General features: G+C 42.4%; 1 protein-coding gene across 1 annotated transcript in view; it reads left to right on the forward strand.

Moving 5' to 3' along the window:
• The first annotated feature begins 214 nt into the window (after nt 1-214).
• Nucleotides 215-19,321, forward strand: part of HTR1F (5-hydroxytryptamine receptor 1F) — a 502,912-nt gene continuing 483,805 nt past the window's right edge. The window contains exon 1 of the mRNA XM_069760044.1: nt 215-316. The gene's annotated coding sequence lies outside the window, so the exon portion shown is untranslated. The remainder of the gene's footprint in view (nt 317-19,321) is intronic.

Consider the following 19,321-nt stretch of genomic DNA (forward strand, 5'->3'; position numbering starts at 1 on the left):
CTCCTATCTGTTGCACCCCCAGCTCATGGAATGTTGCACACATAAGCCAGTGGAGATGCACTCAGAACAATGAGCTCCTGGGCTGCCTGCAAGTCTCTCTCTCAACAGCTTTTGCCTTATTTTCCTACACAATTTTGCCTTGTCTTATTTGGCACGTTAAGGGTTTTCACATTGCCTTTCTCTCCGAGCTCACACATGGATTAACAAGGAATCAGATTCTAGGCTAGATCTTCATATTTTCCTGCGTGTATTTGGGAAATGATAAAGTTGGAGCCCATTCTGCTGGGAAATCATCCAGGACATACTCCGTGAACAGGTAAGAAGATCTCACTTCTTATTCATTTAACATAAATGTTTAAAGGGGTTAATTAATTCTGCACATAAAAAAACTACGCTAATTCTTGATTTCTCTTAATACCTAAAGTTACCGAAATATATCCAGTGATATATAAATCCCCTTTACAAGGATCTCGTTGATCGTGTTATTTAGATTATGTTCAGTACAGCAGAGCTGAGTCAGTTCCTTGGCACAGCTCTATTACAATGTGAGATTTGTGATTTTACATGGGACTACAGGTGACGTTTTGCATTATCTTTGCTCATGTGCACTTATGGTTCTGCCCAGAGCTCTATTACAAATGGATAAAAGTATTTAATATTTTTTTCATTTTGCGCGTTGACTTCCATAAGAGTCTAGAATGCAAATATTTATACGTCCCCACACAGCGGAAATGAGCTGAACCTCAACATTTGATCTAGAGGGGCGTGAATTATTCCACATTTCTTGTAGGTTGTTAAGACTGATGACTCTTTCGGGTCAGTTCACACCCAGCGTTCTCTGTATTTTTGTGTTTTGGCCTTTTTTTATTACTTAATTTTAGTAAAATACACCTGGTCCTGATGTTACTGTAAAGTCTTTAGTGAAGTATATAAAACTCTACAAATATATGTCTTTAGGGTATTGGATGCTGGTGATTTTGCTGTTTATTGCATTTATTTTTTATTTTTTTTAGATGCATGCATTTTTTTTTTTAGCAGCGGCATCACCCCACAGGAATCTTTATATGACTTAAAAAAAAACAGAAAAAAAAACAAATCAACAAACACTTTACAAATACCCTGGCTTAGGGAAAGAGGGGAAAAAAAGAGACAAGTGCGGCGCTTCCTCTGAGCGTAATACGTTTTTACCAACAAGTTAAAAACATTTCTTTTATTTTTAGTTATGCTCACCTTCTATCGGTAAGAAATGCACGTTGAGATTCTCAAGGAATCAATTCTTTAGGCAACTCTTCTTCGTGTGTTGTATAATCCAATAAGGTGTGCAGCTCACTTTGTAGAACTATGTGTTGATCCTGCTTCAGATCCACATAGGTGGCGATTTCAAAGGATGTATGTTTGTTCTTTTTTTTTTTTGCTACCTGATGAAGGCTGCACTGTAAAAATAGCAGCCGAAACGCGTTGTACTGTTTTTTTAAAACATTTTACAAATATATTTTATTTTTTTTATTTTGAGAAAATAAATGAATTTTTATTAACATTTTTCACTTGAAGTGGATGCATTCAAAAAATCCGTAGGTGCTTAGCGCCACATTTACTTGGAGTTTTTTTTTTTCCTTTGAAATCAACAAACACGTCAGTCTTAGGCTACGTTCACATTAGCGTCTCCCGACGCAGCGGCGACGCATGCGTCATGCGCCCCTATATTTAACATGGGGGACGCATGGACATGCGTTGTGCTGCGTTGTGCGACGCATGCGGTTTTTTTGCCGCAAGCGTCAGGCAAAGAAAACGCAACAAGTTGCATTTTTTTTGCGTCGAAATTTTGGCAAAAAACGACGCATGCGTCGCAAAACGCAGCGTTTTTTGTGTGCGTTTTGGTGCACTTTTATTTGCGTTGTGCGTTGCGTCGCCGACGCAGCGGCGCACAACGCAAATGTGAACGTAGCCTTAGTGGAGTAGAACTTGTAGAATTCATGAAGAGGTGTGCGCGGTGAGCAACGGGGAAGGAGCCAGATGTTGCATAGGGTCAGCTGGGACATGTAGTTCCACTGACAACAGATTTTATTGTCACGGTAGCTGAAGTAGTTCACTGGACTCACAAATACTTCCTTCATGTCAACAGCAATTGTCAATAGCGGGAGGTGGCACTTATGGAGATGGTATAGGACCCCTCGGAGGCGCTCCTGTAGAGGTGGTGCCTGGGGGCCGGTGTTGGAGCGCCAGTGATGTTCATGCAATTTCAAGGAGCCAGACACACAGGTGAACTTGTAAACTTTACTGAAGACAGGGGACAGTCTCTCTCACTTATAGGCAAAGTGCTGGTAATTCACAGTATAGGTTACACTGCATATGGTGCGTATGAAGGAAGGAGTCTTCTCCTTATGAAACAAGCAAGTTTGGTGCCTCTCAGGGTGACACAGCTTTTCATTGTTATGGGAGGAAATATGCACAGTCCAGGTAATGCCACACTGGTGGAGGGAGCTTCACGGGTTGGCTCCTGCTCATAGCGACACAGTAGTAATTTGGAAGTACTCACGTTTTTAGCCCTACCGTTCCCTATTACAGGGGGTAGGTCACACAAAAATTGTGGTGTGGAAAAACGTGAATCTAGAAGCTCATAGGAAAATCAGTATACAGGAGAGCACTTGTCCAGCCTTATCTCTCCTGACTGTATGAGGCTTCACTCCTCTGTGGAGGTGACTACGTGGAGAATGATTTTACCTCAGCGTGAACTGGTGTTGATTGAGGGAGCAATGGAGCTTCCCTGCTCTTCCTTGCTCTACCTCGACTGGACTAAACAGGACTTTAACTAGTTTGTACCAGTTCACAGGACGTGGGTTAGAACTGAGTAGGGACGCTCCTCCAATCCGGGCGCCATCTTAAAATTGATATTTTTGTTTCCATCTGAATAGCATCAACCACATTTATTATTGGGACATTAGACAAGCGATTATGCTGCAGCGCAGGGGTCACGGCTGACACCTGCCTACAGAAGGGATTTTTTTTCCTTAATTATGTACAGATATTCATTATACAAACTAGGGGCCGGTCAGTGAGTGGTCAGTGATCTGTCAGCAGTCTCCATTATGAATACCTAATCAGAGCACCCCATGAAGACCCCCCACAGGCCGCCCCGGAGAACGAGCATATCATTAACTCAAAACTGAAAGTAAAGATTAAACAACAACCACAAAGTGGATTTAATCAATCAAGGTATCATGTTAATCAGTATAACAGCACCGACCTGACACTGTGCAGGTTACGGTGCACAATCCTGCTGACAGGTTCCCTTTAAGATCAGTGGGGGGTATCAATTGCAAGTTATTTTGGATAACTGATCTCTTTAATGATGGGAATTGACACTTAATACTCAGCAAACTTGTCTAAAAGTTGTAGGCAATGTCCGTTCCATATACTACACCTACTTTTTCAACTTTTGCCACGCTCAGGGCTGACAATATATGTTTGTGTGTATACTACTGCTGTAGAATAACACACATGAAACAAGCATATTACATGTAAAAGAGAAAAAAACTGATAGTAACTAGAGTCAAATGTCACTCACATATATGTAACAATAGGACCTGAGGAAGGAGCTCGGTGTTCCGAAACGTGCGTCGGGGTGGACTGACGGTCCCCCATCGCTGCATCTTTAATGTATGTTGTGATCCTCATCTGTCATTATCTGTATGCTATTTTTTAGCTAAGAATGTAGGCACCTGCCTTGTTGCACTTGCAGCCAGTGATATATTTGCTTTCTTAGCAAGCTGACGATATGATAATGATGCAAGGATGATGGGGCATGTGCGGCCACTGAGTGTGCGCATTCTCCCTTTGTGCTACTGTATCTGGTATTTGGTATTTTTATATTTTATGTTTAATAAAGATTATATATTTTATGGGACCCTATGACTGCTTATCGTTTTTGTTTGGTTACTGCTGTAGAACACAGAGTATATAATCCAGACGTCAGATCACATGGTCTCTCTCTGAGCTGCTCAATCGTCTGATCACTAAGAAATGCAGAAATTCGCTGAAGCGCTTTCAATTAATAATATTACAGTGATCTGAGATAGACTGATTAATACTTGTCTTTTTGCTCCTCATTGCTGAAACAAGATGCTCACCATTTTTACGAAGAAGAAAAGTAGATGTGTGTCCTTCTGTAAAGTGACTCATGTGTGCAAAGTCTCAGACTGCTCACAGTTGTACATCATATTCCTTTTTTCTATAAGGAATGAGAATTGTTGCCGCTATTGCTCCTGGTATCTGTGTCAATTTATATAAAATAGTCCTAGATGCCCTAGATAGCAGCACCATTCATCACATACACAATCGGACACTTACATTGGGCCTTTGCTCTGCTGTTTATACATCATCTGGATGCATCTTTTATACTGTCCATGTGAACAGTAAAATTAAAGAGGTGCGATAAGCTGAAGGTTCTGCATAATTAAATATAGCATAAATATTTCTGAATAAACTAAACTAAAAAAAAAGTATGTATATATATGTATATATATATACAGTACATACATCATATAAAGCAACATCAGCATTGGTAGTTGCATGATATGCGACATCAACGAGATTCAGGTGGCTACGCACCCTTAATCATGATAGCCACCTGAAATGCGTTGATGTCGCATATCATGTAACTGTCTATGCTGATGTTGTCTTAACCTCTGCTCAGCACTTTTGGTGAATAAAGAAATTAGTTTGTTCACATGTTTGTTGAGCTGGACTCTTGTGTTTGATTTCTCCACGCCTTGACACAGCGTTTCCTTGCTCTGAACACCAAAGGATGCCTATTACGGTGAACTGGACTTTTTCCTACAGGGAATGAGCCCTTGGTCCCGGGACACTCGATAGCAGAGTCGTGACACTGGCCACTTTTGACCTAGTAACAGGTCCTTTTTGTCATGATCCGTTCCAGGGTTTACTAGTGTCTGCCCTTTTTTGGACGGATCATATCAAGGGTTAACTTTGCTCTGCCTCATTCTGGGTTCGGGTTTGCTATTTAGCTCCCATGAATCTTGCTGGCAGTGTCAGCTATAGTTCTGTCTTGGGCTTGTGAACCTGACTCTGGAAACCCTTGGTTTGTCCTGCTGTTAACCCTGACTTGTCCTGTGTCGGTAATCCCCCTCTGTCTGCCTTTTCCCTGCGTTTGTCTGTTCTGATTGATTCTCTGATGCTGATCTCCTGGCTTGGTTATTGACGCTGTCTTGATTTGTCCCTATTGTACCGTATTTTGCTCGCCCTGGTTTACTGATCTCCTGCTATGTCCTGACTATCCTTTCTGTTTTATCCTTTTGTACTGACGTGTTATCTTGTGTCCTGACTCGGCTTTTTCTGACTACTCTCTTGCCACTAGGTGGCATCTGTTCAGCTGCTCAGTGTGTGCAGTCTCGCACCCCTATTAAACTCCCCCTGGTGTTAGTTGCACTGTATTGCACTGCAGCTCCAAGACACTTTTAATTAAAAAATAGAATGCCCAAATGAAGTCGTTTATCTTGAAAAACTACAGTAAATTATAAAACTTTATGCAAATTTAGGTGCATTGAACACAACATCGACATGTACAAGCGACTACACAGATCAGGGCATTATAGTCACAGTTGTTGCATACATAACGATGTTCCTAACAGGGACACGACTATGACAAACTGTCAGACAAAAAATATGGTGAGCCTCTTTAAAAAATGAACCTCCTCATGAATTCCAGAGCAAACTTGAACAAGTAAGTGTGCAGGTACATCCAGGATGTTGGTGATGCTATGGAAAACTGTACTATTAGCATGATGTTTCCTTGGGGTTTGTCCCTGATAAAGCATTATTACATTATGTAGTATACGTTGTTATATTGAAGTGATGCCATTTACATACAGCAAAGCAAGTCTAAAATTAGTGCAGCTATTACATACTTGCAGTGCGCACAAACATTACAGCCGCCAGGTGTTCAGCTTCCCCTCATGGTTTGCTAGGAAACCAATCATTTACCTTGATTAATTTAATCCAGTGTGAGGCTGGAGGAAGAAATCCAATAAAACACATCTATGTATTCTACATATAGTCTACCATTTCTGTGCATCTGTGAGTTTTTCATTTTAAGCACGAACACTAACATTTCTGTATACATTGGTAAAATTATAGAATTGATGATATTACAATATCTCAATTAAATTTCCCTTTGCTTTCGCTTAAGAAATTTGGCAGAAGTAGAAGGAAAACAATTGTGTTTCTTATTATTTCCAAATCAGTGCATTTCCTATTTTTCGGAATATAGGCCGTACCTAACTATAGTATATAACATTCCTGGTAGTGTAAAGAAGTAGAGGGATCAAAGAAAAGAATCTGGTAGGCAATAGCTCTCCTGTTTGTGTTTCTTTGCAGCAAGTGTGTTATACACAATGCACACATATACAGTATAAAGCATATATAGAACATGGCTGCATGCACAGGACATGCACACAGCTCTGCTACATACAGACAGTTGAGCCTCACAAACAGCTCTGCTGCACAAACAGACTTGCTACATACACACATGCAGCTCTGTTACATAGACACACAGCTCTACTACAGAAACACACACCGCTTTGCTACATACACGCACAGCTTTTCTATATGTACACACAGTTCTGCTACATAAACACAAAGTCATCTACACGTAAAGCTGTACAACCACAGGTCTGATATGTATATATACAGCTCTGTTACATACACATACTGCTCAATTCCATATACAAAGAGCTTTGCTGCATACACACACAGCTCTGCTGCAGAAACACATCGCTTTCCTACATACACACAGAGCTCTTCTGCATATACGCATGTCTGCTACATACACACATCACTGCTGCATACACACAGCTCTGCTACATACACACACAGCTGTCCTATGTACACACAACTTTACTACATACATGCACACACACATAACTCTATTGCATCTTAGACACTGATTTTAAGTGAAATGTTTAAAGAAGTTAGTTTCAGACATGTGACTGGTCATCATTCAGCGTAGCTTTAGTGATATGCAGGTCCTGGTATGGTAGCTTTCCTTTTCTGCCCTGCATTGACAGATCAGACTGATGAGTGTCATGCAGGAGGACAGAGAACTGTGCAGCTATACAGTTCTCTCAGTGATTGGAACTGACACTGTGTAAGTGTTTGCCTTGATCATAGGAAGCTGCTTCAGGACTATAAAATGCACACTTTATTAACACTTTTTTAACGCTAAAGAGTATGTTTTATGTTCAAGAAAATATGGTGATTGTAAACATTAAAGATGAGAGTATTGATTTGAGGCAAATTGAAAGGACATAGAATCTAACAAAAAAATTGGTTTTGACAGAATTAAATTTTTTTTTGTTACTGTATGTGTTTCGTTAAGCTTCAGGAAAATGACATCCTGTCGCCATTCTGCTAGATACAAATAGTAAAAGAAAAAATATTACTCGACTGGCCTTGACGTAATGTTTTCGGTCTGGTCTTCACTCTGCTATTTTCTGCATCTTAAAGCACCTGGAACTTTTGGCATCTCCTGTGTCACGATCAGAGCATAATAATGTACATTTGAATTGCATCCTATAAATTGGATGCAAATCGAATATCCTGGTCAAATTAGGGCAAACTGCCGAATTCAAATGTTGTCAGTGTCACTCATTGCTAGGAAACATGTTGTCATAGGAAGCACTAATAATCCATCAATCATAAAAGACAAAACAGTAATATTAATAGGTCTACCAGCACCCTCTTGCCTATTTATCCATAGATAAAAATACAGAATAAGTATAAATTACAGTTTCATCAGTTATTCACTCTGCAGTATTAGCATAATGCACAAGTATAGATACAGTATTGCATCATGATGTTCTCTTAAAGGAATTGACCGGTTTTCATATAAGGGAAAATGGTTAAGATCCAACATTTCCACGTGTGATGCATTGTTCAAGTGGGGGGGTTCAATTCACCCCTCACCTCCTTTATTGATCAGTGTGTTAGTGATGAACATTTATCAAAGCTTTTATCCTTTTAATATACTGCAGTCATCAAATTATACAGCACTGTGTACTTGCAATTGCTCTTTTTGCTCTTCTACTCAGATAATTTTTCTACTTTCCATTAAGTCTCTGACATGACGTGATTATAAAATAACTAGCTGTTTCATTCTAGGATCTATGCAGAAACAGGTGATCAATTTTATCTGCACAAGTCATGAGTAGCTTCAAAAGTAAATAGCCAGAGGGGAGGAGTGGAGCAGCTTGGTCAGGAGTTTAAGAGGGGGTTGATGAATGCAGGAAAAAAAGACGTGCTGTTTCTAATTGAATCAGAGAAAAGAGAAGAAATAAAAGAGTAGAAAGGCAAAATGAGCACTTGTAAGTACACAGTTCAATATAATATGATGATGGCAATATATTAAGAGGATAAAAACTTTGATGGGAATGCTTCTTTATGTATGTTTTTGCACTGCACTTTATTAGTTGGCTACGGGTATTTTATTAAGTAGTGCATGTAATTAGTTGTGTTATACAGGTGACATGGCGCTTTGGAGAATTAGTCCTGACATCATGTTGCTTTAGGCTACTGTCGCTGGAGAGTAAATAGTTCTGACAAGATGGAGAGGTGCATAGGTGAACATCATCGTGTTGTGCATGTACGTTTGGAGTACAAGTGGGTTAAGAGTGTTGTTTTTGTAATGTCATCCTGCCTCCTAATTTAAGGAGGAAAAAGGGCTTCCCCATATTCATAAAGTGAGACCTAAAGAAGGTAAACCCTTAGAGTTGTCCCCAAGAACCACTGATTGGCCAACACAGTACAGTAGTAGACAATTTGCCCTCTAGACAGTTTAATGATCAGCTGTCAATCTACAAAATGATTCTTCACTTCAGATATAAGATAATCAGGTAAATAACATTTCAATGCTGCCTGGTTTCTATGCTGAAAGCTCTGCTACCAGGAGAAAAGTTTCTTCTGGTAGCTGCAATTTCAGTACGGAGTCGTAAAGTTATTTACCTGCTGATTGACCCCAAATCTGCAAGAGAATAGCATTTTCGGTTCTTTTTAAGTATTGTACCTTTCTGTGAGAACCATAAAGCTTATACGCCTCATTAAAGGGAACCTGTCACCCCGTTTTTTGAGATTGAGATATAAATACTGTTAAATAGGGCCTGCGCTGTGTGTTACTATAGTGTATGTAGTGTACCCCGATTCCCCACCTATGCTGAGAAATAACTTACCAAAGTCGCCGTTTTCGCCTGTCAATCAGGCTGGTCAGGTCGGGAGGGCGTGTTCACAGCGCTGGTTCTTCCTCAGCTTTACGTTGGTGGCGTAGTGGTGTCCGCATGTTGAAGTGACTAATCCACTGTGGGCACGTGAACAAGCAGTGCGCGATCTGCACTGTCATCCCTTTCGTCGGTGGGGGCGGCCATCTTCCTGGGGCCGCGCGTGCGCAGATCGAGTGCTCTGCTGCACGGGGCTTCAGGAAAATGGCCGCGGGATGCCGCGCGTGCGCATTAGAGATCGCGGCGGCCATTTTCCCAAAGCCGAGTTTGCATCTCGGCTTTGGGAAAATGGCCGCCGCGATCTCTAATGCGCACGCGCGGCATCCCGCGGCCATTTTCCTGAAGCCCCGTGCAGCAGAGCACTCGATCTGCGCACGCGCGGCCCCAGGAAGATGGCCGCCCCCACCGACGAAAGGGATGACAGCGCAGATCGCGCGCTGCTTGTTCACGTGCCCACAGTGGATTAGTCACCTCAACATGCGGACACCACTACGCCACCAACGTAAAGCTGAGGAAGAACCAGCGCTGTGAACACGCCCTCCCGACCTGACCAGCCTGATTGACAGGTGAAAACGGCGACTTTGGTAAGTTATTTCTCAGCATACGTGGGGAATCGGGGTACACTACATACACTATAGTAACACACAGCGCAGGCCCTATTTAACAGTATTTATATCTCAATCTCAAAAAACGGGGTGACAGGTTCCCTTTAAAGTTGAAACTATTTTGCCTCTCTGCTAGAAATGTGTGCATAAATTTTATGCAAATCAAATTCTTGCTGATTTTTTTAATGAAATTTGCTGGACCTGGCGAATTCGAACAATTGCAATTAATTTCTTAAAAATCGTCAAAAAAAATGACCATTGCCATTTTACATGAAGCAGAAGAGTTCATGTGTCAGAAAAGACTCCCATGAACTAAAGTCCAACTGTGTAGTCATTCCTATAATGCCTTGCTGCAATCACATTTCATGATATGGCGAAATCAGTCAGGATGGACTGTCATAGCCTGTATAAAATCCGATGCAGGGAATGCAGCTGCTGCTTTATAATAAATTATCATAAACATGAATAGCAGCACCAGTTTGCATCAAATTCATCTTTTCACCTTATTTACTGTTTATTTTATATGTGTAGGACCTGTTATTTACAGCTCAACATTGTTTGTGGTCATTGGTGGAATTTAGGGCTTCCAGCTGTTTTCGCTGATTTATTATTTGCGACTTTTCATAAAGTCTCAATAGTTCTCGCCACTATACTCACTTTGCTCCCTGTGTTTTATGTACACTGGAAATTTTTTTATCAGTTTTTATGATATTTGGAAAAACATGCAACTTTTATTTTAAAATGTTGCAAGAATGACTAAAGACAGAAAAAGCCCATTTTTTCATTGTGCAAAATTCACGAACTGCGTGAGCCATTATAATGAATATTACTCTGAAAAACGCCAGTGAATACCCCTAATTAAAAAAATGAAAAGGGATTTAAAAAAAATGCAAATGATGAATCAGGAGTGGACCAAAATGATCTGAAATTGCACTGGCTTTTTTTTTTCAGGGCTTTTTTATAGAATATGTTTTATGGAAAATGGTGCCCTGGGCAACAAGAAAAGCAAAGCTCTCATCTTAATATTTAAGACAGTATGCCTAAATACCTCTACGAAGCATTCAAATATTATTACCATATAATTCCCTTTTAACAATGGAATATATTTTACACACAATACAGTTAAATGTCTTAATAAAAATGCCTAAATAGTAATTCTATATAGTGCCTAGAGAATATTTATGATTGAAAAGAGAATTGCTTTTAATCATCATCAAATACACAGTTTGGGTTATCGGAAAACTTTTTTTTCTATTATGGGCTTATGCACTTATCAGCATACAGTAGTTGTCCTGGTTTGGAGTGATTAAAAACATCAAAAGCTAAACCAGCATCTTTTCTGGCAAATGATGGCTGAATTATTCAGCTATCATCTGCCTCTAATAGCAGTGGGTGGAGCAGAGCTATTAACATGTTAAATTTGAGAGCCTGTGACGTAATCGTGAGGCACTGATGGGTTGTCATGCTATCTGGGGGTCCGCTGATGCACTGCTATCTATAGTACAAGTGATTGGATGATTGCTAGGGTTGAGCGAAACGGGTCGGCCATTTTCAGAAGTCGCCGACTTTTGGCAAAGTCGGGTTTCATGAAACCCGACCCGACCCCTGTGTGGGGTCTGCCATGAGGTCGGCGATCTTCCGAGTTCCGATATGTTTGCAATATCGGAAATTGGTATCGGAATCCATATTTAAGTGTAAAATAAAGAATTAAAATAAAAAATATTGCTATACTCACCCTCTGAATCAGCGCGTGAAGGGCCTTAGATGACGTCGCGGCTTGTGATTGGTCACGCGACCGCCCATGTGACCGCTCGCGCGACCAATCACAAGCCGCGACGTCACCGAAGGTCCTTCAAGCGCTGATTCTAAGGAAGGAAGGCTGCCGGTTAGTACCAGGGCGGGTTAGAGGGTGAGTATAGCAATATTTTTTATTTTAATTCTTTATTTTACACTTAAATATGGATCCCAGGGCCTGAAGGAGAGTTTCCTCTCCTTCAGACCCTGGAAACCATTGGAAACCCAATGCACTGCATTGGGTTTCGTGTTTCGGCCGACCCCAACCCGACTTTTCTATAGGATCGGCCGATTTCACTCGACCCGACGTTTGAAAAAGTCGGGTTTCGTGAAACCCGACCCGATCCTATAAAAGTAAAAGTCGCTCAACCCTAATGATTGCAGGTTCAAGAACCCTCAAGGGGACTAAGAAATACAGTAAAAAGTTAATAATTTTTTTTAAGTTACAAAAAATATAAAAATACAAAAGTATTAAAAGTAAAGCAATCAAAAAAAAACCAAAAAATGTCTGACCTATCAAAATATTCAGTGCATCGCATTATAAAAAGACTGGTGTAATTCAAAAGTACAACTCGTCCAGCAGAAAACAGCCCGTCATATGGTTATGTGAATGGAAAAATAAAAAGTTACTGCTCTTGGAAGCATAGGAGGAAAAAGCAAAAAAATGGAAAATAGCACGGTCATGAAGAAGTTAATTAGTTATATACTATTCCCTTAAAAGCAAAATCTATATATATAATCGTCTAGGGGGAACTTCCATCTGTCTGTCTGTCATGGAAATCCCACGTCGCTGATTGGTCGTGGGTGGCAGGCCGCGACCAATCAGCGATGGGCACAGTCCAGCTGCGAATTCGCCCCTTCCTACTCTCTTGTCAGTGCCCCCTCCATACTCCCCCCCCCCCCAGTCAGCGCTCACACTGGGTTAATGGCTGCGTTACACCACACTATGCCGCGGTGTAACGCAGTCCGTTAACGCTGCTATTAACCCTGTGTGACCAAATTTTTAATATTGACGCTGCCTATGCAGCATCAATAATAAAAAGATATAATGTTAAAAATAATAAAAAAAATAAAAAATCATTATATACACACCTTCCGGCGCCTTTCCTGCTCTTCGAGACGCTCCAGCCCATGCATTGCAGTCTCGCGAGATGATGACGTAGCGGTCTCGCGAGACCACTACATCATCATCTCGCGAGACCTCAAAGCATTCTTGGGACCAAAGCGTCGCGAGGAGCATCACTAAACGCCTCGCCTGGATCCGAGGGCCGACGGAAGGTGAGTATATAACTATTTTTTATTTTAATTATTTTTATAAACAGGGATACGGTGTGTTATGTTTGCTAATGACAGGTGTTATGAAGGCAATCCAGAAACACAGTGTGCTTAGCGATCAGAGCGCACACAGTGATCTGACAAATACCCAAAAATACAAGAACGAGCTCTGAGACGTGGAAACTCTGTAGACTGCACACCTGATCCTATCCTAAACACAACTAAAAGCGGCTGTGGATTGCGCCTAACAACTACCTAGGCAACTCGGCACAGCCTAAGAAACTAGCTAGCCTGAAGATAGAAAAATAGGCCTGACTTGCCCCAGAGAAATTCCCCAAAGGAAAAGGCAGCCCCCCACATATAATGACTGTGAGTAAGATGAAAAGAGAAAACGTAGGGATGAAATAGATTCAGCAAAGTGGGGCCCGATATTCTAGGACAGAGCGAGGACAGTAAAGCGAACTTTGCAGTCTACAAAAAACCCTAAAGCAAAACCACGCAAAGGGGGCAAAAAAAAACCCACCGTGCCGAACTAACGGCACGGCGGTACACCCTTTGCGTCTCAGAGCTTCCAGCAAAACAAAAGACAAGCTGGACAGAAAAAAAGCAACAAAAAAGCAAAAGGCACTTAGCTATACAGAGCAACAGGTCACAGGAACAATCAGGAGAAGCTCAGATCCAACACTGAAACATTGACAAGGAGCAAGGATAGCAGCATCAGGCGGAGTTAAGTAATGAAGCAGTTAACGAGCTCACCAGAACACCTGAGGGAGGAAGCTCAGAAGCTGCAGTACCACTTGTGACCACAGGAGTGAATTCAGCCACAGAATTCACAACAGTACCCCCCCCCTTGAGGAGGGGTCACCGAACCCTCACCAGAGCCCCCAGGCCGACCAGGATGAGCCGCATGAAAGGCACGAACAAGATCGGAAGCATGAACATCAGAGGCAAAAACCCAGGAATTATCTTCCTGAGCATAACCCTTCCATTTAACCAGATACTGGAGTTTCCGTCTAGAAACACGAGAATCCAAAATCTTCTCCACAATATACTCCAATTCCCCCTCCACCAAAACCGGGGCAGGAGGCTCAACAGATGGAACCATAGGTGCCACGTATCTCCGCAACAATGACCTATGGAATACATTATGTATGGAAAAGGAGTCTGGGAGGGTCAAACGAAAAGACACAGGATTAAGAACCTCAGAAATCCTATACGGACCAATAAAACGAGGTTTAAATTTAGGAGAGGAAACCTTCATAGGAATATGACGAGAAGATAACCAAACCAGATCCCCAACACGAAGTCGGGGACCCACACGGCGTCTGCGATTAGCGAAAAGTTGAGCTTTCTCCTGGGACAAGATCAAATTGTCCACTACCTGAGTCCAGATCTGCTGCAACCTATCCACCACAGAATCCACACCAGGACAGTCCGAAGACTCAACCTGTCCTGAAGAGAAACGAGGATGGAACCCAGAATTGCAAAAAAATGGAGAAACCAAGGTTGCCGAGCTGGCCCGATTATTAAGGGCGAACTCAGCCAACGGCAAAAAGGACACCCAATCATCCTGGTCTGCAGAAACAAAACATCTCAGATATGTTTCCAAGGTCTGATTGGTTCGTTCGGTCTGGCCATTAGTCTGAGGATGGAAAGCCGAGGAAAAGGATAGGTCAATGCCCATCCTACCACAAAAGGCTCGCCAAAACCTTGAAACAAACTGGGAACCTCTGTCAGAAACAATATTCTCAGGAATGCCATGCAACCGAACCACATGCTGAAAGAACAAAGGTACCAAATCAGAGGAGGAAGGCAATTTAGCCAAGGGCACCAGATGGACCATTTTAGAAAAGCGATCACAGACCACCCAAATGACTGACATCTTTTGAGAAACGGGAAGGTCAGAAATGAAATCCATCGAAATATGTGTCCAAGGCCTCTTTGGGACCGGCAAGGGCAAAAGCAACCCACTGGCACGAGAACAGCAGGGCTTAGCCCTAGCACAAATCCCACAGGACTGCACAAAAGTACGTACATCCCGTGACAGAGATGGCCACCAGAAGGATCTAGCCACTAACTCTCTGGTACCAAAGATTCCAGGATGACCAGCCAACACCGAACATTGAAGTTCAGAGATAAGTTTATTAGTCCACCTATCAGGGACGAACAGTTTCTCTGCTGGACAACGATCAGGTTTATTCGCCTGAAATTTTTGCAGCACCCGCCGCAAATCAGGGGAGATGGCAGACACAATGACTCCTTCCTTGAGGATACCCGCTGGCTCAGATAAACCCGGAGAGTCGGGCACAAAACTCCTAGACAGAGCATCCGCCTTCACATTTTTAGAGCCCGGAAGGTACGAAATCACAAAGTCGAAGCGGGCAAAAAATAACGACCAACGGGCCTGTCTAGGATTCAAGCGCTTGGCAGACTCGAGATAAGTCAAGTTCTTATGATCAGTCAATACCACCACGCGATGCTTAGCTCCTTCAAGCCAATGACGCCACTCCTCGAATGCCCACTTCATGGCCAGCAACTCTCGATTGCCCACATCATAATTACGCTCAGCGGGCGAAAACTTCCTGGAAAAGAAAGCACATGGTTTCATCACTGAGCAATCAGAACCTCTCTGTGACAAAACCGCCCCTGCTCCAATCTCAGAAGCATCAACCTCGACCTGGAATGGAAGAGAAACATCTGGCTGACACAACACAGGGGCAGAACAAAAACGACGCTTCAACTCCTGAAAAGCTTCCACAGCAGCAGAAGACCAATTAACCAAATCAGCACCCTTCTTGGTCAAATCGGTCAATGGTTTGGCAATGCTAGAAAAATTACAAATGAAGCGACGATAAAAATTAGCAAAGCCCAGGAACTTTTGCAGACTTTTCAGAGATGTCGGCTGAATCCAATCCTGGATGGCTTGGACCTTAACTGGATCTATCTCGATAGTAGAAGGGGTAAAGATGAACCCTAAAAATGAAACTTTCTGCACACCGAAGAGACACTTTGATCCCTTCACAAACAAAGAGTTAGCACGCAGGACCTGAAAAACCATTCTGACCTGCTTCACATGAGACTCCCAATCATCTGAGAAGATCAAAATGTCATCCAAGTAAACAATCAGGAATTTATCCAGATACTCACGGAAGATGTCATGCATAAAAGACTGAAACACAGATGGAGCATTGGCAAGTCCGAACGGCATCACTAGATACTCAAAATGACCCTCGGGCGTATTGAATGCAGTTTTCCATTCATCTCCTTGCCTGATTCTCACCAGATTATACGCACCACGAAGATCTATCTTAGTGAACCAACTAGCCCCCTTAATCCGAGCAAACAAGTCAGATAACAATGGCAAGGGATTCTGAAATTTAATAGTGATCTTATTAAGAAGGCGGTAATCAATACACGGTCTCAGCGAACCATCCTTCTTGGCTACAAAGAAGAACCCTGCTCCCAGTGGTGATGACGATGGGCGAATATGTCCCTTCTCCAGGGATTCCTTCACATAACTGCGCATAGCGGCGTGTTCGGGCACGGATAAATTAAATAATCGACCTTTAGGGAATTTACTACCAGGAATCAAATTGATAGCACAATCACAATCCCTATGCGGAGGTAGAGCATCGGACTTGGGCTCTTCAAATACATCCTGATAATCAGACAAGAACTCTGGGACCTCAGAAGGGGTGGATGACGAAATCGACAAAAATGGAACATCACCATGTACCCCCTGACAACCCCAGCTGGATACCGACATGGAATTCCAATCCAATACTGGATTATGGGTTTGTAGCCATGGCAACCCCAACACGACCACATCATGCAGATTATGCAACACCAGAAAGCGAATAACTTCCTGATGTGCAGGAGCCATGCACATGGTCAGCTGGGCCCAGTATTGAGGTTTATTCTTGGCCAAAGGTGTAGCATCAATTCCTCTCAATGGAATAGGACACCGCAAAGGCTCCAAGAAAAACCCACAACGTTTAGCATAATCCAAATCCATCAGATTCAGGGCAGCACCCGAATCCACAAACGCCTTGACAGAAAACGACGACAAATAGCATATCAAGGTAATGGACAGAAGGAATTTGGACTGTACAGTACCAATGACGGCAGACCTAGCGGACCGCTTAGTGCGCTTAGGACAATCAGAAATAGCATGAGTGGAATCACCACAGTAGAAACACAGACCATTCAGACATCTGTATTCCTGCCGTTCAACTCTAGTCATAGTCCTATCGCACTGCATAGGCTCAGGTTTAACCTCAGGCAGTACCGCCAAATGGTGCACAGATTTACGCTCGCGCAAGCGTCGACCGATCTGAATGGCCAAAGACAAAGACTCATTCAAACCAGCAGGCATAGGAAATCCCACCATGACATCCTTAAGAGCCTCGGAGAGACCCTTTCTGAACAAAGCTGCCAGCGCAGATTCATTCCACTGAGTGAGTACTGACCATTTCCTAAATTTCTGACAATATACTTCTATATCATCCTGACCCTGGCACAAAGCCAGCAAATTTTTCTCAGCCTGATCCACTGAATTAGGCTCATCGTACAGCAATCCGAGTGCCAGGAAAAACGCATCGACACTACTCAATGCAGGGTCTCCTGGCGCAAGAGAAAATGCCCAGTCTTGAGGGTCGCCGCGCAAAAAAGAAATAATAATCAAAACCTGTTGAATAGGATTACCAGAAGAATGAGGTTTCAAGGCCAGAAATAGCTTACAATTATTTTTTAAACTTAGAAACTTAGTTCTATCTCCAAAAAACAAATCAGGAATAGGAATTCTTGGTTCTAACATAGATTTCTGATCAATAGTATCTTGAATTTTTTGTACATTTATAACGAGATTATCCATTGAAGAGCACAGACCCTGAATATCCATGTCCACACCTGTGTCCAGAATCACCCAAATGTCTAGGGGAAAAAAAAAAGTGAACACAGAGCAGAAAAAAAAAAAAATAATGATGTCAGAACTTTTTCTTTCCCTCTATTGAGAATCATTAGTTTGGCTCCTTGTACTGTTATGTTTGCTAATGACAGGTGTTATGAAGGCAATCCAGAAACACAGTGTGCTTAGCGATCAGAGCGCACACAGTGATCTGACAAATACCCAAAAATACAAGAACGAGCTCTGAGACGTGGAAACTCTGTAGACTGCACACCTGATCCTATCCTAAACACAACTAAAAGCGGCTGTGGATTGCGCCTAACAACTACCTAGGCAACTCGGCACAGCCTAAGAAACTAGCTAGCCTGAAGATAGAAAAATAGGCCTGACTTGCCCCAGAGAAATTCCCCGAAGGAAAAGGCAGCCCCCCACATATAATGACTGTGAGTAAGATGAAAAGACAAAACGTAGGGATGAAATAGATTCAGCAAAGTGGGGCCCGATATTCTAGGACAGAGCGAGGACAGTAAAGCGAACTTTGCAGTCTACAAAAAACCCTAAAGCAAAACCACGCAAAGGGGGCAAAAAAAAACCCACCGTGCCGAAGTAACGGCACGGCGGTACACCCTTTGCGTCTCAGAACTTCCAGCAAAACAAAAGACAAGCTGGACAGAAAAAAAGCAACAAAAAAGCAAAAGGCACTTAGCTATACAGAGCAGCAGGTCACAGGAACAATCAGGAGAAGCTCAGATCCAACACTGAAACATTGACAAGAAGCAAGGATAGCAGCATCAGGCGGAGTTAAGTAATGAAGCAGTTAACGAGCTCACCAGAACACCTGAGGGAGGAAGCTCAGAAGCTGCAGTACCACTTGTGACCACAGGAGTGAATTCAGCCACAGAATTCACAACAACGGTGCCCACATTGCTATATACTACGTGGGCTGTGTTATATATTCCGTGGGCTGTGTTATATACTGTGTGGGCTGTGTTATATACGGTGTGTGGGCTGTTTTATATACTACGTCTCTGTGCTATATACTACGTGGGCTGTGCTATATACTACATCGCTGTGTTATATACTGCGTGGGCAGTGTTATATACTGCGTCTCTGTGCTATATACTTCATGGGCTGTGCAATATATTACATGGCTGGACAATATACTACATGGCTGTGTTATATACTGCGTGAGCTGTGCTATATACTACATGAGCTGTGCTATATACTGCATGGCTGTGTTATATACTATGTGGACTGTGCTATATAGTACGTAGCTGTGCAATATACATGGCTGGGCAATATAGTACATGGCTGTGCTATATACTACGTGGCTGTTTTATATACTATGTGGGCTGTGTTATATACTACGTGGGCTGTGTTATATACTATGTGGGCTGTGCTATATACTACATAGCCTGTGCTATATGCTATGTGGCTGTGCTGTATGCTACGTGGGC

This window comes from Ranitomeya imitator, chromosome 3, assembly GCF_032444005.1.
Source record: "Ranitomeya imitator isolate aRanImi1 chromosome 3, aRanImi1.pri, whole genome shotgun sequence".
Lineage (NCBI taxonomy): Eukaryota > Metazoa > Chordata > Amphibia > Anura > Dendrobatidae > Ranitomeya > Ranitomeya imitator.